Source organism: Onychostruthus taczanowskii, unplaced genomic scaffold, assembly GCF_017590055.1.
Source record: "Onychostruthus taczanowskii isolate IOZ18803 unplaced genomic scaffold, ASM1759005v1 scaffold1, whole genome shotgun sequence".
NCBI classification, from domain to species: domain Eukaryota; kingdom Metazoa; phylum Chordata; class Aves; order Passeriformes; family Passeridae; genus Onychostruthus; species Onychostruthus taczanowskii.
The window spans coordinates 6,349,385-6,375,106 of NW_024496525.1; the positions used below are offsets into that span (position 1 = coordinate 6,349,385).

At 37.8% G+C, this 25,722-nt stretch overlaps 1 protein-coding gene across 3 annotated transcripts in view; it reads right to left on the minus strand.

The window, feature by feature from the left end:
• SIPA1L1 (signal induced proliferation associated 1 like 1) overlaps positions 1-25,722 on the minus strand; it is a 199,687-nt gene that overhangs the window by 106,684 nt on the left and 67,281 nt on the right. For 2 of the 3 annotated variants that reach the window (XM_041397930.1, XM_041397913.1), the window contains exon 3: positions 9,992-10,065. The gene's annotated coding sequence lies outside the window, so the exon portion shown is untranslated. Of the gene's footprint in view, positions 1-9,991; positions 10,066-10,362; positions 10,418-25,722 lie in introns of those variants that run through there. The other variant, XM_041397923.1, reaches the window with a different exon arrangement.

Consider the following 25,722-nt stretch of genomic DNA (forward strand, 5'->3'; position numbering starts at 1 on the left):
ATTTTGAGGGTGGTTTTTTTGTTTTTTTCTAGTGAAATTCTAAAAAATTCATACTTGGTTGACTTTAACTAAATCAGGTGTTCCATACATCTTTAAAAGTCCCATTATTGCCTGCCTGTAAAGAAAATACTCATTGACCTATGGAAAAAATAAGAACTATCACAGCTGAGGACCCAACAATGCTGTAGGGGTTGCTGGCTTCCCTAAACAAGTAGTTCTGAGGAAGACTGGTTTCCAAAAGACATACAGTTCATTGTTGATTCACAACCTTGGTTACCCTGAAGTTGGAGCCAATGTTTTTTACCTGCGTTCATTGTAACTATTCCTCCTCCAACATTACCCACTCTGAACTACAGTCCCCTCTAAGGCTTCCACCTCAGATTCTCATCCACATGGTAGCAGTTTTAGTTTCTGCTTATCCTTCTGAATTTTCAAAGATTCCCCATGAATTCCTGTTACATGTCCTACCTGCCAGCCATACCAAAGGTGCATGAATAGTACTGTAACCACAACAGAGATCAGCACATTTAGTGACAGCATGGGCATAAAACTGAAATCCCAGGAGCGTTAAAATAAACAGAAGAAATAGAAAATCAGCCAGAATCAGAACAAATCAACAGCAATGTATGACTAGAAGAAATCCCAAGTTCAAACAGGCCATACAGCAACAAGTAGGTAATTGGCAATAAGCACAAATAATAATCAGCCTCTCCTTTGGTTTGTAAGTCTGCTGCAATCACATTTACCCAGTTTTAACAGTGCTGCACTACAACATCCTGTAACAAACACTGTGATGCCACCACCAATACAGAAGTCCAACTCTCAATTACTAAATCATGAGGTCTTTCACAAAACACAGGCATGTCTTCATAATCAGCAAAATTAGCCCACTCATCCAGCAGCTTCAAGGGACTCCCTTCAACTACGAAGAATTCCTAAGCCTAAGTCTGAATCTGAGTACCTTTTACCATATACAACACACATGCTGTTGTCAGCTGAAGATCCCTAATTTCCACACAAAGTTTACTTAAGCATTTCATACATTCTTATATCACTCTCAGCATTCTAGGCATAGAACATTCCAGAGTTGCTCAACATGCAAAATCTATTAATTGAACACTCTCAACCCAAACAGCTAGCTCAAGAATTAGATATGCAGATTCTTTAAACAAACAAATTCTCAATAACATTTCAGGGCTTCTGATCCTGAGTACAGAATTCTTGCAGACTGTGGAATAAACAGCATCTATTGCAAGGCACTTGGTTTCCCATCCAAGCAGTTGAAAATGAAAGGAATGTTGTTTATCACCCTAAAATAGCTCTCAGTTAAACACTAAAGTAATCATTGGTGAAAAAGACAATTTCAGTCATATGGCACTTCAAATTTATCTTTAAAATATAGCCCATTACACTGGTTCTTCCTGCCACTGTATCTTCAGGTTTGACATGCATTTAAAATTCCTCTTCCCATGATTTCTCAATTTCTCAGTTTCATAAAAATATCTCACATCTCCTAGGAAACCTGAACACAGCACAACAAAGACGGCTGGCTCTAATGCTCAGAAGCAGGTTAGAAAAACAACTGCATTCCCTTGCTAGTTAGGAGAGGGTTCAACACTTCATTTCTCCTCACTAATGCATCTCACAAGAAGCTGTCTCTCTTCACCATTAAATTTCCTCCTTGTCTTCTCAGCCACACCCCCAAATCCTACACACTTCTTCATTACTAACTTGCACTCACCTTGATGTTTCATGAGGTTTCTAAGCATCTGTGCAGAATATTGTAAGCTATTTAAGGAGGCAGGCAATATCCAAGCAATACTTCACTAAGAAGTAACCCTCTCCCTGCAAAACTGCTAGGAATGAAGTCCACCCCAGTTTGAGATTCTTAATAAGAATTACTCTAGTTGCTGTAAGAAAAAAGGAAAGTACTGCTTCTCATTTTGCATCTAGGACTACTCAGGGAAGCATAAACATCCTCTGAGCCCACCAAAAGGGGCTCTGCCTCAGCCACTTTGCCTGCAGTAACGTTTCAGGTTTAGCCGGCATTTCCCTTGCAAAGCCATCTTCCCCACTGCAACTCAATTTAAAGCAAAAATTCTGAAGGTATTTCCTAGGAATGACACATTTTCAAAGGAATAAAAGTCCTCTCTCCCAGGAACTAAGTGTTTTCTCAGCTGAAACATGATGAGAAATTAGAATCATCCAGTTACTGCCATTTAGTTAAAAGCCTTACAGAGAGACAACCCAAGAATAATAAGCAGCATGGAAATATCAATATGAAGGGGAAAATCAAGAAGACTGAGATTTCCCCTGCCCCGCCAAGATGGGAAAGAGCACACAAAAGGCAGAGAAGAATTTCCTCCCAGAATACCATAAGAACAAGAGATTATGTTCAGTCAAATGAATGCTGACAAGTTTACCATCAACAAAAAGGGCTGCCTTCTCATACCTCCACCTAGGGAGCATACTGCTAAGGGATATGGGACTGCAAGCTAAAAGTTTAGCAGCATTAAAGGGAAGCACAGAGGATAAAATTACATTGTAACAAAAAATATTTGAATAACAAAGAGCTAGAATAGATACCAATGTCTTTGAATCTTTTGACACAAGTCAAACTAACAGGATCACAGACATACACCCCAGAGTATATTACTGTCATAACTGCCTATTGTACATTTTTTTTTCTGCATCATCATCCCAAGCATCTGTTACTGCTCCTAATTAAAGAACAGATGGTCTGACCCAATATGGCAATTCCTATGACCCTTTATTTATCAGCAGGTGGGGAAATTAAGTTTTGAGGTCTGAAGCAGCAGAGAAAGATTAACAAAAACAGATAGCTAAATAGGTCTCAAAGCCATCTGGTATACGACACTTAGTGAAAAAAAATATTCTTCAAGATTTCATACAATGAAATTTCCATGGTCTCTGTACTGAGAAAAACTGGCTTCCACAAACTCCACCAGATGCAAATATGACTTAACTCCAGACAAAGACAACATCAAGATAATAACTGAGTCCTTTTTCATGTTAAACTAGTGAAGCACAGCTATTCCAGCTGTGCAGTGAAATTTGTGGAAGTGAAAGAAGTCAGCATGTTGACATAAAAGTTTGAGTTCATTTTCAGTACAACTTTCTGATAAGATCATCGTACACACCAGTAAAAGAAACAAAGAAAACAGTGCAGACAAAGGAAATAAAAAGCTTTAAAAGGGTTAGGGTTGGGGGGGGTTTTTGCCTATATGTTTTAATCATGGGTTAAAAACACACAGGTGAACTGTGGAAAGGTACATTCCCAAATCTGGTAACATATGGAAAAGACAGCTTGAAATAATTAATCTGCACAAAAAGAGGCTGTGAGTGAGACTGATACTGACCAATAAGGCAGGAGTAACAAATTAAAGAAAGTACAGTTCCTTACGTGAGTAACATCTCTCTTTCTACAGAAATGTTTCAACCTTAAGTGGTACAAAAGGGAACTTCCAGTAGTATATGCCTGTATGGGTAATTTATTTTTTTTTTTAATACTCTATTGGAAAAAAATTAAGTGGATGAAAAGTTCTATGCTCATGAGTCACAAGAAATTCTGATGAGCCTACATTCTGAAAACATGCGTGATCAAGCTCATTATGTTGCCAGGAAATCTATAATTGAACCAACATAAATGAAAATTTCCCTTTCCATGTAGAAACAGTGATGGGAATGAGATAATTCACATTCTTAAATTGAGCCACCTGTTGGAGACCAAAGGAACAAGGAAGCTGGTTACTGGGGCATTTTCTTGAAGACAAGAAGGATGTTCCTCAGCCTAACAATGAAGCAAGATGGATCTGGTAACAGCAGCTAGTCAAAATGAGGGGCCTCCTCCCAGTCCATGCCAGCAAAACACCTCCTCTACAGCAAATACAGCACTTGGAGCATTTTAAATTAATCTTAACTTTCTCTAAATTAACAAGACAGAGGTGCTGATTTCTTGTACATGGAGAATTGAATGAAAAAAGCTCCAGAAAATTGCTAAAAAGGAAAGCTTAAGTCTTAAATATATTTCTACATTGCAGCAAGGCTCCTCTCATACCCATCACCTCTTCCCTCTGGAAACATGAACATCATTAACCTGCATCACAGCAAAACTGCCCACAACTTCTTGCATTTGTTGGCTCATAAAAATTACTGCACTTCAGATGGAAAGGTGGGCTCCAGCCATTCATAGTGTTTAATCCCACTTATCTGCCTTTTTTTAACAAAACAGTTTTCACCACAATCTTGGAAATTATTTATAGATCTATGGTTTTTACACTGCATATTATTAGAGCCTGAAAACACAATACTGAAAGTTATTTTCCTCTCCCGCTGCCATTTACCTTTTCAGTCCAATAAAACAGTTATTATTCTCCTAACCATTATTCACCTAATATTTTAAAACCTATATTCTCCTAATATTTTAAAACCTACTTCTAACACAAACAGTAAGCTGCAAAATGCTGAACTTTTGTATGACTGTCACTCTAAACTGTACTCTGAACACATGAAAAACTAGATGTGACTGATTTAAGTCAGTCTCCCCATCATCTGGTTACCTGACACACTTAGGAGCGCTACAGCTTCTCTGCTGAGGGTGATAACTCATCAGGGTGCCAGTTAAAAAGCACAGAATTCACAGAATCCTTGATCACTGAAGACAAACTTTCCTACAGCATATGTGAATTAAAACACCCCAACTAGAACAAAAATCCATTCCACTGTATGAAGCTAAGCATCTCCTTTGTGTATGTGTGATAGGGCAGGGGGAGGAACAAAAGAAAGATAATAACATTTGACTTTAATCCATTAATTAATTTCTTTAATTGAAAAATATTCAAAGATACTCTTAAACATGGAAAAATTGACATTGAAAAAATCGAAATATTATCTCAAAGCACCTATGGGGAAAGTGAGTTCAACAGACACAAATGACAGCAATTGAATATATGAAATCACGCTGTACTGACTTAGTTAAACCACTGCCATTCCCACACATGAATAGTCTGATGTAAGGTTAAGACACGTCTCAATTTATCTTGTTATTTACCAAGAATATTTTTACTTCAGGACTGATCTCATTTTCTAAGTTGTAGGAAAAAAGACACTAGACATTCTAAAATACACTGGATTTATGATTTGACATTTCACACATCCATGTGTCAGCTGGGACACAGCTCTGCATCTATGCAAGCTGAAGAAGATACTTGCTTCAAACCAACTAGCTGCCTACAGATTTCTGTATTAATCTAAATACATCTGCATTAAAGTATTGAATGACTGGATAATATTAGAAAAACAGGCCTAATAAGGCTACCTTTCCGAACTTAAGAAAATAACTCCAAGTGAGCTTTAAAACAAAGTAAACAAACTTAATGCATCCTAACCAGAAAATTTTACTGAAATTCATAAAAAGAGAACTATTGTGAAGAAGTAAAAGCTGTGATTGGAGATTTCAAGAGTTCAGTGCAGTTGTAAGAAATTTAAAAGCCCTGCAGCCATCACAGACTCCCCTTAGAATCCAAGCACCTTTCTGACAGCAGACTACACTCTCTCCCCATAAAAAGTTTTCAAACTGGCACTGCCTACCACAGTTCTTAAGTTACCTAGGACACAAGGAAGTACTATAGATGTAATCAAGGAAAATAAATATCTTGAAAAAAAAAAAGTATGCAGCATGTTCTTTCAGGCAATGCTTAAGAGCCTTAAATTAAAACACAAATGCATGCAGCAATTACAAACCAATAAAAAGCAACATTACCCTCATTTATATATCTTGCATTTGGTATCTTCCATTTAGTATACAGATCACTTATGTTAATGGGATCATGTCCTGTCCCTTCTGTTGTTTAAGGCTTTCAGAGGTTCTCCTCTTGCACAGACCAAATGCACTCTCAGTTAAAACACACTGTTATGCTGACACAAGTTGTGTCAGCTTGCATTTGAAACTCTTATTGTGTCTCAAAGGGTAAATTTTAGATATATTTTATACCACAGTTAAATATAAATATTTTTCAGGTGAATTAAGACCACATCTCTGTTTTAGCCTACATCTTACTGCATTTGCAATTTAAAAGGACAAAGCCTTTTATGGCTACATTTTTACTCATAAAATATTTAAAATAAGTTCTCCAATTAAAATATTTTCCTTATGGATATGGTAATTTTTAATGTGTAGACATGAAAAGAGCTATGGTGATATGCTGACAGGCACCTGAAAGACACTGACAGCCAGTAGTCCTTAATAAATAAGAGAAGACATTAATTTACAGTGATAATATATGAAAATATCCATAGAACAGGAATATTTGGTTATACCTACTTAGAATCACTGCAAATCTGACTGCTATAATACAATGATGAAGTTGCTTTCATTTTCTGTAACATTTTTAAATGCTGCTGCTAAGGATCAAGGAGGCACATCAGGTGCAAATGTTCTTACTGACCCCTGCTTTGAGTGCTTGATATAAACCTCCCATATTCAATGTCTGCAAGTATTAAACACAGCTCTAAGTACTGAAAGTTCAATGACAGGCAAAGTAGATCCACTCCAAAACTGAAAAGTTTCAAAACTTTACAGGAGGCTGACTGGGAAAAAATAAATCTTATCAAAATAAACCTTACAGTAGCAATTTTTATTGGCTGTTGTTTTAGATGAATATTTATACATTATTTGTTACCAAAAAATCTGCAAATTCCTACACCTTTTTTTTAAAAAACGGACTTTAACTGGATGATTAGATTAAACTGATGGTAAGAATTAGAAATGGGAAAACAAAATAGCTTTGGTACAAGTAAGTACAGATGTTTACATAAAGAAGGTGGAAGAAAAAAGCTCTCAGTTTTTGTTGAATGCACTTGAAAAAATTCTTTTGTAAAATCATCTCCTAGTTCAAAATCCTTCACATAAATTATGCCCTACAGCTGTACATCTGAAAACCAGATCACTTGAAATACGGTGAAGTCTCTTTATAAAAATATGAGCAATTAAGCCAATAATTAAGGCTTCAACATTTGTGTCTGTTGTGGCACGGGTGGGTTGTTTTTATTCAGATGGGACAAAAGATCAATGGATTTGTGTTGGGAACTTCTATTTTTTTGTAGGTTTCACCATTGAAGGTTTATGCAATCTATATTTGTCAATCATTCTATACACCAATAAAAGCCTGATGAGAATTTTAAAATTTGAATTAAATAGAACTGGCCTATGGTACCACAGATATGAGTATGAATTTCTTACACCTGCTTTCATAACCACAGGACAGTTCCATCTCAAAGGATTGTTAGTACAGATAATCCTTTCTTTTTCCTGTTTTGAGTAGTCTGCAAATGATTCTGATTTTTAGAGAGGTCCCCTAGTTGCAGTTTTTAACTATAGGTGCTCCACAGACTCTTCAGTTTCTTTTTTTATACAGTTACATTATAGTAGATGGAAATCCTTCCTATTAGGAGACAAGGTCCTGTTTTTAGTACAAGACAAACATTTCTTCTCTCTTTTTCCACACGAAACTTAGTAGAAAGAACATCCACTATTCATTAAAAGGAAAACTCGTTCACACAATTCCTTCCAAAGATTAGCACATGTAGAGAACCACATCTGGGTAGAAGTCATTACTGAAAGGTAAGAACAAAAACAATACACAAGCACAGATGGTTCAATCCGAGCAAGAATCAATCCATTGCCACCGCAGTTCCCAAGGCCTTCACACTCAGACATGTCTTCCCTGTCACAGCACAGGAGATGTAGGGCTGGTACTGACTTGTGACTCCCCAGCCCCATAACCCTTCCCAATTTAACAGGCCAACAGCCTTCTGCACCCCATTTTTCTCCCCCACCCCAATCCCTGTAAAGCCAGCTGAAGCAGCCCTGGCTTGTGTCTAACCCAATTCCCTCCTTTGAAATTCAGCCCTTCTTGTCTCCCTCTCCCCTTGCCTCAGCGTGGCTTTTCTGGCTTTCAGAAAGAAGAAAGCTATAACCTGAAAAGGTAAAAAGGGAAAAACCCTTCTCCAGTGCATGCTGCATGTCCTCAGCAGGCCCATCCCCTCACAAAGGAACTGCTCTTTTTTCGGATAAATACTATTATTTTCTGGAGACCACAGAAGGGTCCTAGCAGGAAGACTCCTCCTGAGCATACAGCAATTGGGGAAACAGGAGATACGTACATCACAACACATGCATGCAAAAGGAAATAGTTATGGTACAGCTAGACACAGCTTCCACTTTTCCCTGGACTCCCTCAAGTCCAGGGAATTCAATACTTCATCTGAATAGACCCCTAACATGTGCTGCACCACAGGATTTCTGAGCATTATTTTACAGCAGAATAAACAGCTGACTTCTCCTACACTTCCATAAGTTTCTGCCCTGCAAAACAGCATTGTGTATGTGTCTCTGCTCTCAAGGTGTCCAAAGGCCTCCCTATTGATCTATCCAATCTGTGTGAGGGACAAAACAGACACTGACATCTCTGAGGCCACAGAACGTGTGCAGGGGCCCACTCTGAGCCCAGAGCTGCAGTTTAACATTACAGCTTCAGCCCAGTTGGCAGCTGGCCATTGCCAGGAACAGGGAGACCGAACCCTCCCATCTCCATTCCCATCTTCTCTATTTCTGGCCTACAGTCATCTCCTCACATTACAGGCACACTCAGCTTCCAAACCAGCAGAACAAACTTTACTATATCCTAAAGATGTTAAGAATGCATGTATGCCTTCCAAGTAAGAGGAGAAGAAGCAAACATAATACAAGCATATAGAAAACTCACAGCTCAACTAAACTGAAATTAACCTGCTTTAGAACCTTCAAAGGAATGTCCCCTTGTGAGGGCAAAATACATATAAGGGCTAACTTACCCCACAAATTCCTGTTGCATATTTGTGAAGCTGTCTATTTCCCTGAAAATGCATTTCTGAACTGGGGAGAAAACTCTCAGAATATCTCTTACTCAAGCTGAAGCAAACCTTGTTACAAACATAGACAGTCCTTTATCCATACTGCACCACCTGACCTTACATTATGAGTTTCACAATAAAGACAAAACATAAAGTTTAAGAAATTGGTTAATGCATAGAATGTCTCCAGAACGTAAAACTCTGTATTTCTAGAAAAGCTGACAACTGGCCTTGACAGTGTTTATATTTGAAGAAACAAATCTACAGTTCAGCAACCTCAGCAAATCCCTACTTCCACAATTTAATATTAATAACCGATTTAAGTGAAAATAAAGGCCTCTCTGGATGCCTATCTTCATAAACCAAGATACTTGCACAGAAATGGATAACCATACCCCTGTGATGATGTAACTAGTTTGAGACTGCTGGCAAACAAAGTTAATAGGCAGCTAAGTTCCTCCTTTTTCCTCTTCCTCAAAATTTCTAAGCTAGAGAACTAAATCAATCCCTTAACTCTTTTCCAGTATGGTTCTTAAAATCCAGAGTGGAGCTTTTGGCTTTCCTTCCAGTACTTATTCCCAAAACACAGCTGTAAAGTACAAAAATCAATTAATAATGTTTCGATACAAGACAGCTCATCCAGACACTACACAGGACAGATTTACTATTCTCATCATTAAATAAAACATTCAGAAATCTCCAGAGACTTATTTTGCACAAATGTTGACAGAGACAAGTACTGCTTTTATCATCACTGTCTGAGCTTATAAGAGAAGTATACCATTCATTTCAAATGACCAAACAAAAGTAGCATCGATCATTATTCTCAATTATAAATCATGAAAACCATACTATGTACAAAAAGCAACACGTTTTTAAACATTTCAGATGAAAAAGAAAGTAGCGTCCCCTGAGCATCGATCATTATTCTCAATTTTAAATCATGAAAACCATACTATGTACAAAAAGCAACACGTTTTTAAACATTTCAGATTTCTCTTCACAACCACATTGCTATTAATACATTCCACTAATTCATGTTTTTAATTTTATGTTCATAGAAAACACCTCCACTTACAGAAAAATGGTTCCTCTTGAAAATATCACAGGCATTTGAAGGACACAGGTAATCTGTCTTCAAAGAAGCAGCAGCTAGTAAAACAGAAACAAAATATACAGATAAAATACTCTTGTTTAGAGTTAAGTAATTCAACAGCCAAATAGCCAACAAGTTGGAGAACGATACTCCTGAAAAAAAGAACCTTCCACTGAGAACACCTGCCACAAAATCTTAGCAGTATCAAACTGCAGTGCTTTTCTAGAAGAATGGTCCAAGCCATCCAGAACTTTTTTAACCCAAACAAGCAATTATTTACATTTTTCCTATCCTAAGGAGGTTCTGAGGATAGGACTGTTATTCATTGCTGCTTATAAATCAACTCCTCTCACCTCTCCTTCTCCCGCTCCCCGCATAGGCCCTTTTTCGCTAAAACACTGTCTGGCTTTCACAGTCTCTGTTCCTCTCATCCGAGAGTTTGCCCTCTGTGTCTCAGCCTCGCATCTCCTCCTTCCTTTCTGCTCTTCAGCCCCTGGTATTTAACACCAGCTGCTTCCTTGCTGCTTCCTCGCTGGATGCCAGCACAGGCGGTACTAGTGGTACTGCACAGATTGTCCCTGCACGCCCGTTCTGGAGAGCCTCCGCGCAGGAGGCTGCGACTGCAGCACGAACGCGCTCGGGCACGGGGGAGAGCTCAGGGGCCTCACCAGACCCTGCCAAGTCTCGCCAGCGTTATGAACTGGGAGTGAAGAGAAACAAAGGTCCTTCACCAAACTCAGCTACTGGAACAGTAACCCTAAAATGAGTGTGTAAAATCTGTCCAAGCTAAAAAGCTTGAATTGGGACGGCTCCCTCACAGTACAACAGCCCCTCTCTAACTTCCAGGGGATGGGACTGCTGGAGCTATTCATCTAAACTGCAGAGTAAGCTAAATAAAATACTGGGTGTTTTTCCTGCACTGTAAATCTCAAAGCTGACTGATGAGTCAAGATATTGAGACTAACACTTCCAGAATGATAGTTAAGACAAACCATCAGCCTGTGCAGACTTGCAACACTAAGCTACAAACATCAGAAAATTAAAGACGCACTTATAAGCAACTCTGCCTTTGGCTCAGCAGGGAACATGGCTGTAGGCAGCCAATGCAAAATATGCTACTTCCATTCATGAGGCAGTGTCACTTAGAAAAGGATATATTTTAGGTAGTAAAACATCTCATCCAAATCCCAACACAACAGCTTCAAAAGTTAATTGTAGGACAGTTTTTCCAAATGCATCAGAACCAGTACTGCAACACCAACCACCATCTGATTATCTGAACTAAGAAAATCATCTAAGAGATGCCTTCTGTCTTTAAAAAGGCAATACAAGTTCATGTGCTGTGCCCTGCAGCTCATACTTCATGCACTCATCCTCTCCCACTGTTCCCGGCTGAAAGACCCTGAAGCAACCATCAAATCAGCTGATGGGGAAAGCCTGGACCACCCCTTCCAAAAGTACATCAGTTGAAAAATTCAGTGATTTGCTGTGTATGCCAAGCTCAAGATTTTTGTTTTCCCATTTGCAACTTCTATTGTGTAAGCTGCCTATTTTATCCTCCAGTGGCTTTCTGTTTTGGTTTTTAATTTTAAATCTGCTTGGGACTTTCAAGGAAACAGAACAACTACAACTACAATTTCAGTAGCACACTTAATTATTTCAACAGCTGTTCATAAGTGAGACTAAGTCCATTAACAATGGGGGGAAAAACCAAATAGAAAAGAAAAACCAAGCTTCACTGAAAAATGCAACTTTTTTCCTAAGATCAGAAACAGAATTTTGTTGATTTAGGTCTAGCAATTTTTATTTGTAGCACATATCCTTTAACTTCCTTTCAAATTAAAACAGGCACACTAATGTAAAACTCTGATGCAGAACTACATTGTCAGTCCTCCAGCCATTTGGAATTATTTTCTACTTGTTTTGCACTTAAAATGCCTTCCCAGACATGATAGATTAAACAGAAGCTCATGTGTCAAGCAGAAGTGATCACAAAACCTACATGGAAAAAACCACTAAACCAGATTGAATTTGCATCTGTTTGTCTTCCATTCTTCTTTAATGTCTTGAATTTACCAGTATAGTCTACTTCATAGAACTAAATAAAGGAAGAGACAGAGTACCATACTTCGGAGCTGAGATTTTGAGTGTTCTGTTAGAGCCACATAATTGGCAGCACCAGCAAAGCATGCTCAGAGCTGGATCAGTAATTCACTAAGAAATTCATCAAACAGCAGCCATATAGGAGAAGAGTGAGATTTCTGCCTCACCTCTGGTCTCCATGGCTTCAGTTCTCAGCACATGTAGCTGCGTTATGGTTATTTGAACAGACATTTTCAAGCACCATCCTCCACTAAGTGGTTCCAGCCAGGAACAAGGGGAGACCTTATCAGCAAGGCAGTCCCAAGGCCTCTGTTACAGGGTACATTTAGAAGATACCTAGCAACACTTTTTGTTCCTGAAGCTACAGCAAGTCTGCTCAAGTGACAGATATAGTACAACAAAAATAGTCATAAAAGCCATTCGTTTGTACAGTGCTTTATATCTCTGCAAGCCAAGAACCTCCTCTGTGCTCTTTTATACTGTTCTGACTAAGACAAGAAGACCTTTAAGTCAGTCCTAGTCTTGCCCAAATAAGAACTGCAGAAAAACACCATACACAGAAGTAGGTGATTAGCAATACCAACAGAGAATTAGCTATTCCCTCCAAGTCTTCCTGAGTGAAATACCAGTCCAGAAGAGCTCTGCGAGGTGTCTCTGGGGGCGTGGGCTACAAATCACACTCCCGATACAACAACAAAGGACAAGCATCATCTCTTTTATTCTGAGAAATACCAACACTGCTCTCCAGTTCATTAAGAATGAGTTGCTTAATGGCAGCTTTTCAATAGCATGCTGGCTTGGACAGCCCACACATTGATTCTGGATCTTACCCAGGCTGTCAAAGCCTGCAGAGATAAATAAAACTGTGGTGGCACATACCATTGCCAGCCAATTGTAGAATCTGATCTAGAAAATGAGGGACCCAATACTCTAAAGCTCCACAAGGAAGAGGTCAGAAAGTTAGCAGATAACACACAAAATAAATTCTCCTTAAAAAAACCCAAACTGATGTTTGAATTAGAAAAATTAATGCATAGTTTAAGCCAGCTACTTACAATAACGTACACTAGAATATATAAAAGAACTAGTCTAAATGATTTCTAAGGTATTACTGAGTTCTTTGAGTAAAAGATAGGGATCCCAGAGCAATATGAAATAGGGTATACATCTCATAACAATACCAGGGAAGTGGGAAATTACTTAAGTAGCAAGACAAACAATGTAGTTCTGATGCTTAGAAAGATCAGGGTACATTGCTAGGGGAAAAGAAGAGTGATTTACGTTAAGGGAGAAAGATAATTGATATCAGGAAGCCTCAAAACAATACAATGTTCTCTCTTGGCTAAATGTATTACTGAAGCAGGAGGTACAGATTATGTAAGTTCAACTACTGTTCCACATAACCTGGAGACTATAAATCCAAAATAATTAGTGTAGAGAACAGTAACTACTGGAAAATTCATTTTCAGAAAACCAATGGTTGAGTACAAAAAATTAAACCAAAACAGAAAGAATTTTGGGTCGGTGTCTCTAGAACTTGACCTGTAGCAGATTTAGTTTAGTTTATTAATTTTGGTGACCAAACACAGGCCCCCTTGAAGAATCTGCAAATGACACCAAACTAGGGAGCTGGTGGAAAGGGGGAAAGGGGACAGAAGTTGCAAGGAATATGAAGGAGATGATCCTAAGTGAGCTTAAGAAATCAGGGATTCTAAAACACACTTGGTAACATCCATGCAAGTGAGAGCAAAACCAAATACTGTAACTCTGAAAAAGATCATTAAAAAAAAAACCTACACACATGCAGAAACATCCATATTAAGAGTAATAAAGCAGAAAAGAGAAGTTACACAGGATCACAGACTCAAGAGTCATAAACCTGATATTAATCTTGAAAGCCAAATACAATTTGAGAAGGTGATAAGACTACTGAGCACATGAGGTTAAGCTGTTTCAAGTGTAGTCAATACCATTGTCCTAACATTGACATACCACATACATCATTCATGTATTTTAAGGAACAAATCCTGAAAATTTAGTTCTAAGATTACGCATTGAAATACCACATACGTCATTCTTGTGTATTTTAAGGAACAAATCCTGAAAATTTAGTTCTAAGATTACTAAAAAGACACTGATAACAAGCGAAAGAAAAAATCCTTCATCATCTTAATATAGTTATTTGACTTTCCAAGGGGTGTCTTATCTATAGTAAATGAAGAAAAAAAAAGCAGTCTTTACTTATGAACTCATTTCTATGACTTATTTTAGATGACAGTGCACATTAAAAGATTTCTCCTTCCCATCACCTTCCCTCCACAAACAGAAAAATTCCTTCCAATTTCAGTTTCCTCTTTTCTTAATCTTCTTGTAAAATTAACATGGAATTTTTAAAATAGAATTGATTTCATACTCGACAGTACTACTGATATTTGTACTAATTCTACTTGGCAATTCACACTTGGCAATTCATTTTTAATGCAGTTAAAATTTAAAACAAGGTTCAATATGAGGATTTTTTTCCTTCTAGACAGCAGTCGCATTCTGACTCCAGCTGGTATCATACCCTGTGTTCACACCATTAATGTAAAACAATTTAGACTTTACTAACAGTTGTGTATGCACACACTTATTTTGGCTCTGTCACGTGTATTTTAGCTTTGATTTCATTTTTCAGCTATCCTGTGAACCAGCAGTAAAATTCCAACTCATACTTGACCAAAATCCAGTACATATTTACATCAGACAGACTTCGATTATTAGAGCTGGAGTGTCAACAGCCCATACCAAAATATGACACCATCTTTCAGCCTTTTAAAAAATTCAGACTTCCAGAAACTCTTGTTTAGATTTTAGATGACCACCATGCCAATGCCTTCAGCAACATTCTTTTCTGCCAGAAATTTAGGAATAGTACATTATACACATACACACATTAGTTCCTATGAATCCATGTATTGAAACTGAGTGGCAAACACACACACACACAGAGCAGCCAGAAAGCCACAAACAGGCAGCATTCCCCATTGCCTTTAAAAATATGTAGGCATATTTACTAGTTCCGAGATCTAAAAGCCAGAATAACATGAAAAAGCTGTCTGAAAACCCAAGAGGCCTTACATATCATGTGAAAATATTTGCTGAAGGACAAAACAAGACTTTGATTACACCTCCAGAGCTGTTCCAAATCATCTGTGAAACCAGACCATGAGGTCTGGGTCCAACACTCACACACGATAAGGAATGCACAACTCCTCCACCAACAGAAAGAGTACCTGCAGGACTGCAAGAGGAAAGGAGGTAACCACCGGATTATGTACAAAAAAAAGTGCTATTTCTCTGATACTATAGACAAAATGCAGTGTTTTCAGAGGCACTAGCTCTCATTTTCAGAAACAGAACTCAGAACATTCAAATTACGTATCTGGATTTATGACAGATTTTGTAAAGGTTTAAAAGCAAACCTTACATTGACATTTAGAGAGAAAACAAAGAATCTGGCAAACATATTAGAGAAAAACATAAAACAACACAAATAAAACAAGTTAGCCCACAGATTATCATATCCACCTGAACAGGTCAGCAACATTAGAACAAAAGGGAGATAAATGCTATTGAAAACAGGGAATTGCAATGATTTTACCATTGCCTTACAGAAGGCTGACCTCTCTCCTAACATTGTATTTTCCATCAGGAAACAATCCCCAAAATTATTTGTGTCCTACATTTTGTTATTGTTTGGGAATGAACTTGTGAGACAGAACAAACAGTGGTGAGCTCTTAATTATAGCAACACTCATCTTACTGTCCAACAAGTCTTCACAACCACCAACTCCCAGGTATGATTATGAAATTTGTAAAGCCCCTATGCCTCCAAAAGGCAAGGAAGTACTTTATGCAGTCAGCCCAATGATTAAAAGAGACAGTGGTATCATTACTCTGTGGCAAATCCGCAAATTTACAGGTCATGGCTCTTAGTCTAGAACTTCCATTTTCAGACAATAAAGATTTCTACATATCAAGTATCTCTTTAAGAATCCTCTCATTTAACTACAAAACACAAAGAAAACAGAAAAACACTGTATTAGAGAATAAACAGCTGTCCAAACATCTATTGCAGTCCAGAAAATAAATCCTACATCACTGTGAGGGTTTTCAATCTTGAAAACATTAGCCAGTGGCCTCAGAGCACCACAAATAAAACATCCTAGAACTTAGGCTTGCTTTTTGTTTTGGGGATGGGATAGGGGATAGTCAAGCTTCTTTCTGAAACTATTTTGTTAGAATAAAGATAATTTTACATTAGATACTTTATGGCAAAAAAAGTTACTTCGTTACTGGATTTATAAGTGTGTACGTATCCAAATACAAGAAAGCACCATCTGGTCTATATGAACAGAAAATATTGGTCTGTGTTACATTTTACATTGATTGTACTGTTACAATAAGGGCAAATGATTCTGAGGTTACTCCTGCTCTTACCTGATCTTGCCAGATCTATCATTACCCTGTATACTCTTATTAATGTAAATCATGCATTAGAACACATACTGCAAAACCCCTCAGACTAATAAAAGGGACTTAGGATAAAAATTACTAAATCTAGATGTTGATAAAAAAATACATTAAACCTTAGAGATATAAAGGAGTTTTTCAGCCACTCAAACCAAGCAAAAGATTTCTCCAAAGGACCACTGTTCAGTATAACATGAAGTACATTATTTTAAGCAAGAGGAAAAGCAATGTCTCTATGCCCTCTGTGCTTCAATACATTTTAAATTTTGGTCCTGTGAAACTCAAAATAAACCCTATGCTCATGAATGCATCTCTACCACAAAATATAAACACATTTTGACATAGCTTTCTGATTTTTGTACTACTTACTACTAAAAGCATTTCAATATAGTTCTGTAATTCCTTGTCAGTCATAGTTACTGTAAAAACACTATTTTTCAAAAACTAAATGAAAATGACAGGCCTAGTGAATTTGTGCTACACTAAACCAGTACTGTAAGCTACAAAGTAAACTGTAAAAAAGCAATCAAATACAGCTTAAATAAGAAAAATATGGAAACTGTTTATTTCAGCTGATTTGTCTAGTCATAAAAGCATTAAAGAAGAGTATTTTTAAATTCATATCAGCCATGATCAGGATGATCCTGAGCTGCACCAACCAAATGCCAAGCCAGATGTACTGTTTCAACACCTCACCAGTCAATTTAGAACACAGGTATTAACAGAATAAAATTGTTTTATAGGTAAATTGTGTTTTCAGTTGAGATGACGGAACATGCAGCAGTCTCTATAAGGCTCACAGCTGGAGTACCAAACCCAAAACTCAGGCTCAAGGATTGGTTTTATTTAAAAAAGGGAAGAGAAAAATGTCAGTTCTTTAGAGCTTACCAAAGGACAAGAAAACTTCTATTTCTCTCGGAATAGAATTCTGGACCAAAGGAGAAAAAAAAAAAAAAAAAAAAAAAAAAAAAAAAAAAAAAACAAACAAACAAAAAAAAACACCTGTCACGAAAAATACAAAAGGAGCAACATTTAGTCCCTTGGTCACAAAAGAGCAAGCAGCTTCTGTAGCACTCTCCGATTTTGTATAATAATATATTTTGTATAATAATAATTTGTTGACCCATTCCATACCAGAATTTCAAAGTATGTACTAATACACTCTTGCAATTTCCCACATGCACAGTAAAGCTCTCTAAAGGGTCTCTAAAGGTTTTCTACATTGATTTGCTTCAGAATCTACTCATTCAAGGGAAAAGCTAAATCTCTGTTTTCATTTAATAGGCAAAATTAGAAAACAGCTTAAACTCTGATTATATAAAAACATTAGAAGAAGGTCAGTCACAATCCTCTTTACTCTGTAAATGAACAACTCCAGAAGCGTCCTCAGAGCACAGAGACCATTTATTTTATTCTCTGGGGGCCCCTCTGGACTCAAGATATGTAACTGTGCAACTATCCTAGAAAAAATGAAGAACCATATTAGTTGGTGAACATGAAGTAACAGTAGAAATAGGTAATAAAAATGCAGTGGGCACACCTCTGGACATGTCAGTAGAGGAATCATTGATCCAGAGTAAGCTTAGGCAAGTTTGAGCCCTAACCATGACTACAGGAGCCCAATGTCGCAATGCCTTACAGCTCTGAAGCACCCACGGTTAGGCGTCTGTACCAAAGAGATAACCAAATATGAAAAAAAAAAAAATTAAAATACTACTTCGAATTATCTCAATTCATTATAGAATTCTTTATATTGAAGACTATGAAGATATTTGTAATCATTAAGTTATACTCCAACACCCCACCAAAAACCCCCCAACAACACAAAACCAACACCCACGCATTGACAGCATTAGGAATTATTCTGAAAAGAACACTGGTTCTCTATCATATCACCACGTAAGACTTCTGCCATCAGTACCACATGCAATTCTGCTCTTCCCAATTAAAAAAAAGCTTTCTCAGAATGAGGAAGTGTAAGAGAAAGGCAACAAAGAGCAAAAGGTACTGGATTTCCTGATTCAGAAAGTCCTGAGATAGATGACATTAAGTCTACAGCTACAACTCCATCCTATCTTCCTCCATTTACATCTGCTGCTGTGCTCAGCCAGATGCAACACACGTGTGGAGAGAGAACTTGGATTTGACCTGAGTAAGCTAACTGGACTTCTGGATGAAGGACAACAGTTAAATTTCAATCTATGAGAAAACGTATCCTACTTGTCCAAGTACTTAACCATCTCTTCGGAATATCTTTGTAGTGTCTCTGAAGATGGTCAGGAGCCTCAACATTACCTTCTATATCCTAGCCATTTTAATAAAAGCAAAGCTAAAACCCCCAGATTAACCTTCAGTAATGAAAAAATGACAACCGCTTTGCAGAATAATCCAAGAAAGAGCACTTGGCTCACAACTTAACTCCACAGCAAAAATATTACATAGCCACTGCATTTACCTGCTCTTCTCTCTCTCAAGTTTTCAGTCTAACCAAATGTACCTCTGCTTCCCTTTTACAGTCAAGAACAGATACAAGGAGCAAAGATCTCCAAGGTACACGTCTGTCCCCTTATACTCCCGCACAGCTAAGCATGTCAATGTTTTAAAAAATGCTATAAGCTTCTGATTCTAAATTAATCCCAGCCAGGAAAGTCCTCAGGCTTTAGCTGCAGTTCATCTTCCACACAACCTCCCCTCAAGAGCAACTTATTTCAGAGAAGAGAGGTTACAGCAGTTTTCCCTTCTCAGAGGAGGGAACGGTGTTCTGGTTCTCAACTTCAACCTTTTTCCTCAGTAAACTTCTGCAAAGAGCTCTAACCTAACCATCAGAAGGGAGAAAAAGAGGAATAAAAAGTGAAAGATATGCTGAAGAAAATAAATGCTGAAAAGCAGTAGAGTAAATAAAGGAAAAGAGAGCACAGTAAGAAAATAGAACAAGAAATAACACAAAGTAAATTATAATATTAAACAATGATTGTTCAGTGCTTCCTCATAACCTGAAAAATTATACCTATACTACCACACAGACATACAAGCTTACTGCACCTCTACAGGCTTTACAAACATTACCAAGGACACAGCAACAAGAGGGAGCAAGAAGAACTGTGGCTACTTCCCTAAAGTATCACTATCACACAAAGAAATCAAGGTCTTTAAGAGCAATGCTACACCAATAATGACAAGATTAACTCAAAAAAGCCAAAACAAGGGGGGGGGAAGATGTCGTCCTCTCCCACATGTCTTGAGTCACAGCTACACAACCAGAAGTATCCAACCACTCGCAAGCATGCACGACAAAGTAAACAGCTTGGTCCAACAACCAGACGAAGAAGCAGCTTTCCTGCCTTCCTTTTGTGTGCAGATGGAATGAAGGAACTAAAGGCTGGTACGCCAGCACACTCTAGGTTCAGCCTTGACCACTGGCACATCCCAACACTGAGCCTCACAAACTATAGCACATTGATGTGACTGAAGGAGGGACCATTCCCACACAGGATGTGGCTAAAGGAGAGGAGCCTCACAAACTATGGGGCACTGATGTGGCTAAAGGAGGGACCATTCCCACATTATCTCTGAAGGTTTGCACACACACACACCCACACACAAAATGCCGACAGCAATAAACCCAAAAAATCCACCATGCCACATCCCAATTTAATTCTATCCAAGCAATTCCCCAACTTTAAAAGTCTTCGCCACCCTAGACCTGCCTGTTTAGAGAAACGTCTCCTGTTGAATGTTTTCTAAATATACATATATAGATGCAAAAATGCAACTTGATGAGATTTAATGACAAACCTTGCTTCTTCTCCTTTCATTTCCTATTGCAGATGAGCAGGCATTGGAGACAGCAGCTCAAACACAAAGCTTCTGTAAATATGCTACGCATAAAGCCAAAGCTGATTTTTCAACTACTCTGATGAATTAGAAAACTGAAAGCTTCCTTTGTTTAAAAAAAAAAATTCTATAAGCTGTAAAAGACTTGGTGAAATGATGTATCAGTGATATTAAAGGTCATTGTAATAAATAGCATAGCTTTGAGGTACTGAAGAGCTGTGTATTAGTACCAGGTCTTTACACAAGGAATTGATTGAATGAACGAGTGACTGATGACAAATTCATCTACATACACAGGGCGTAAGACTAAAGAGATCGACATGTTATAAAATCTACACACAGTAAGATGATTAGGAAGCACTACTTATTAATTGCATTACTATTACCGCTACAGAGACAACTGAGACTCCCTTCTTCCAAGGAGTCACATGGAAAAGACAAAGGGTAATGGGCACAAGTCGCTTCTGGGGAGATTCCATTTGGACACGGGAAATTTTTCACACTGAGAACCATCAGCCATTGGAGTAATCTCCCTAGAGATGCAGTGTATTTCCCAACATCAGACACTTTAAAGATGTGGAAGGACAGAGTGCTGGGTCATCGTGTCTACAGAATTGTGCTTTTGCCAAGAAAGACTGGCCCAGATAATCCTTGAGGTCCCTTCCAAAGTGGTATTCTATGCTAAAACTATACATTTCCATTATGATGTGTACAGACATGTATGCTATGTTTTATACATAAAAAACCATGACTAATGCTTGATGCTGATGGGATCTGTAAAGCTAGCATCACCCTGTCTAGTAAGCACTGATCTTTATCTTTCATCAAATGGAGCACAGTTAAGTTGTGGGTTTGCATTATGCATAAGCAGTGAATACAATTAGGCTGAAAAGCAAGCCAATCTTCTCTGATCTCAAGTGGAAAGTGTGAATTCTGATCTTCACAGGTGACAGCTCTGAGCATCACTCCAATTTACTAGTCAGCTTCCTTGAATCTGTGCACCCAATAGAAAACTCAAAACATGGAGCTGGGGCTAATCTTAAGCCACTAATATTTAAAGAAGAGAACACCAATTAAGAGAGCAAAGCAGTTATTTTACTTAGTCTGGCACAGAGAAATTTGGTTGTACGGCTCAAGAAGGTACTGAAAAACTGAAGGAAAAAAATCAAAATGCATATAAGAAGGGAGAGAGCAAGAGAAGGAAGGGATTTGATCCAGGAAAGTTATAAAAGGACTACCACTGAGTATACACCTTTTACTTTTAGGTAGATGAAATTATTTAATTGTTCATCTCTGAATTGCCAGAAACATTGTCTTTGAAGCTTTGTAGAGAAATGCTGTATTTTGAGCTGATGCATCTGTTCTGAAGCATGAATTTAGCAAATGTCATGGTCAGCGCAGTTGTAGTAGTAGCAGCTCCATGTGTTCTCAAAACATTTTATAAATTAATAAAGTATTTTGCTCTCTACAGGTAAAAAAACAGGGAAATAACACTAGTAGTCCAAATTTTGCTGCTCTGCTGTTTCTTCTGTCAGGGGTTTACTGGTTTTTGTTTGCTGCTTCTTTGGTTGTGGGGGTTTGGTTTTTTTGGGGAGGGAGGGGACTATTTATTTTTGTTGGTTTGTTTTAGTTTGGTTTTTTCCTTGCTGGGTTTTGATGCTTTATTCAGTACGTGAACTTACTGGGGGGTTTCTTATGATTCCACACCTGTGGAACTCACAAATTTCATGTCTGTTCAATGTCTCAGATTTATATAATCGCTGATTCTTATTACTCACCTGAAACAATGAAAATATTTAACTGCAAAATTGTGCTGCTATTCAAGTTTAAGAAGCACAGCACAATGCACTTCAGCAATGTGCAAGCTGAACAATGCATAAAAATCAAAACACAACAATCGCTTATTCTTCACCAGCCAGTCCCATAAAATGTTAATATAGCAGAATCAGCTGCTTTCCTGTTTAATAAACAGAAAACATCTTGTTTATTAATCAGTATACATTTGTAATCATACAAAGTACTAAGTACATACTTACTAGTTCTAAGTTACACTACTACCACCTTAAGGGGAGAGCTAGGAAAAATTCACAGAATAATGTATGTATTTAATCTACCAACAGCTCTCCACATTTACACAAGCTACAGAACTCAATTTTACAAAACCCTCAATTTTCAGGGCACAGGATTGCAGTGATTAAGCACCCAGACTTCTAGTGAGCCTGAAACAGGCTATACTAAAATCCATGCTGTTAAATCCTTGCAATCATTTTAAATCCAGGCTAGGTAGATTAATGCTAACCATTCTGGAATCAGGAAGTTTGCAGACATAGCATGCCTCATTCTTGGCCTGCATATTCAACAGGTGCCTGTAACAGAACAGAGTATGGATCATTACAACCCATACTATTAAATAATCATTCTGGACTAAGAAAAAAACTTGTCAAAGCATAAAACCCTCACCAGCTTAGAGATAACCAAGAATTAATGGGATCCAGACTCTCCTCTCTTCATTTATTCATATACACTTACCTTCTGAATATCCAACTCTTTCAGTCTCATACACAATGAAATGAAGGTGACACTTTTATTATGAACACCCAATCCCTATGAAAATGGACATATTTAGCTATTAAGAATATTATCCTGTTTTGCTGAAGGATCTTACTGCAATTCTCCAGTTCTCAAATACATTAACTCATCTGCCAACTATCACATATCAACTTCTATTAGTTCACCACAGGAACTACTACTTTTTTTCCATTTAAAGATAATTACTGCAGATATCATTGCAATACCACAGTACAAATACACTGTACAAGGCAATCACTAACTTGGGACATGCATCCAATACATCCATTTTCTGTGACTCACAGGTGCATGTGTGCACAAGTACATGCATTCAAAATATAAACATGCACTCCTTAAGGAACACCCTCCTTTTTTTATAAAGAGGCCAAGACTGTAAGCACTAATTGCATGGGTTCTTCCTAAATTTCTTCAGACTCCTCAGGGAAGCAACTTGAACTACAAACCTACACAGTCCTAATAACAGAAATCCTTTGTATAATCACCAACTAAACCTTGGGGAAATCGCTGTGGAAAAAAAATTTAAACCTGCAAAATGTAAGGAAGGAACACAATTCCGTACAAGTCTCCTCCTGGCCATTCAGAGAAACAGTACCCAAATAGCTCCTGCTTTCCTTTGCAGGGAACACAGCACTATGTACTCTTAAACACATCCCTGTGAAAAAGCAGGAATCACTGAAGCAAAGCCTTTTCCACCTCAACCCCACCCAACAGGGCTTTTTTACTAGTGAACAAATGAAGCCACAGGACTTCAACCTGTCAACAGGAAAAGAATAGTACAGATAAAACCAACAATATATAACTTAAGGTCAACGTCAGTCACTTGTACACAGTTGCCGCCTCTTCCTCTTTCCTCCCCACAGTCCTCTTCTTCATTTTAAGTTCAGGTCAAATAAGCAGTCTGAGGTTAAGTTTCATGAAGAATTATACAAGTTTTAGTCTGCCAGTATCTACAGAAGAATGTGGGGAATTAACAAAACTAAGTTTATGCTGCTGAATGTTTTGCACCTAAATATTCTTATAAATCAAATTAAGATTCTATGTTTGAAACAAACAAATATCAGCTTTATGGGAGCGTGATACTATTCCCTAAAAAAAGCTGCTTGTTAATATGGTTATGTTCAACTCCCTGCTGTAAAACCTGCTCAAGAATTTCAGTAAACAAGACGGGGTTTACAGAACCATGAGCCTACGCATTCATAAACAACCAGTAACCAAAACCGTTACTGAAGAAATAAATTAGGTTTTAAGTATAACTTTGTATTACTAGATTTGCTACAGGCTGGAATTTTAGAATTTTTTAAATTCCACTGAGAAAAATTTCCACTTTGAACAAAAAATTGTGGTGTATAATAAAAAGGAATTTACTAGCTTCGATGTTTCAGTGGTGTAACATGGTAACACCACTGGCAAAATGAAATTTACTTACCACATCATTCTTTACAGAAAGTATGTGACAAGAACACTAGACTGTGGAATCCAAACATAGTAGGGAGAAAAACTACTAATTTACTTTCCATCAGTAAGTTAAACTACTAAGACTCTCTTCATAACTCAAGACAGCCCTTTTTCACTGTCCATGCCCCACTACAGTGTTCACTAGTATCACGATTCTAAAGAGCCTCTTTGAACCACAAACTTTATTTAAAAAAAAAAAAAAAAAAAAAAAAAAAAAAAAAAAAAAAAAAACCAAACCCAATAATGATTGTGTGTAGAAATTAACACTAAAGATGATGCCAAATGAAAAGGTAAAATTACTCAAGGGAAAAGACAATATAATTAAACTAGCCTTTTCCAAGGGCTCTGCTAGATCCGTGCACAAATATATTTGTTTCCAGTATATACATCCTCTGAAAGAAAGGTTTTACCACTACCAGAAGTCAAACATCAGAAGCTAAATCTCTGCCAACACGATGCAGCTTCTGCTGACAGTGTTTCAGAAGGAGAGTTTTAAACTGACGCTTTTGATACAACATCCTTCAAGGCAACTGAAACAACTACAGGGCAGATTCTCTCACATAAGAAACCTATTTGTTTGTTTTGACAACCAACAGACTGATGAACCAATGTTACAAGGGAGGCTTTTTCCTTGGCTGCAATGTTTTTTGCACTGTTACTTCCAGACTGGACTTCCTCTGCATATCCTATACCTGTATGTTTCACTACGTGTTAATAAACACACGATTAAAACATGTTCAGTGGAGGGGATTATGTTTTTACTGCCTTGTCGCAAATCTGTTTCAACTAATCTTAATTGAGATCTCCAATTTTGTTCTCCCTGCAGGTCCATGGCAAATTCTGGTCACCTCCCTCCAGGCAGCACTACTACTTGCACAACCTGTTGAGTTAATTCAGGAAGCTGATCCATCCGAAAACAAATCCAACCCCGCCCATCTTTGCAAAACCAACACCACTGCTCCCCGTCTCTCGTCCTTCCACACCCCAAACCCACACACTGCAATTTCCCAACCTTTCTTCACATACCATCTTGAACCAGGTCATTACACACCTGTCAAGGACGTGCATCTGGTACAATGCAGATGGCAAGGCTGCATGGGCAAAACTGCAGCATCTCACAATTGTTGCATGCATTTTACCTTTTAATTAACTACATTACTAAGTGAAAGGAGAGATCTCATGAAAGGAGAGACTAAAAGCCAGTCTTTCTCAAGGAT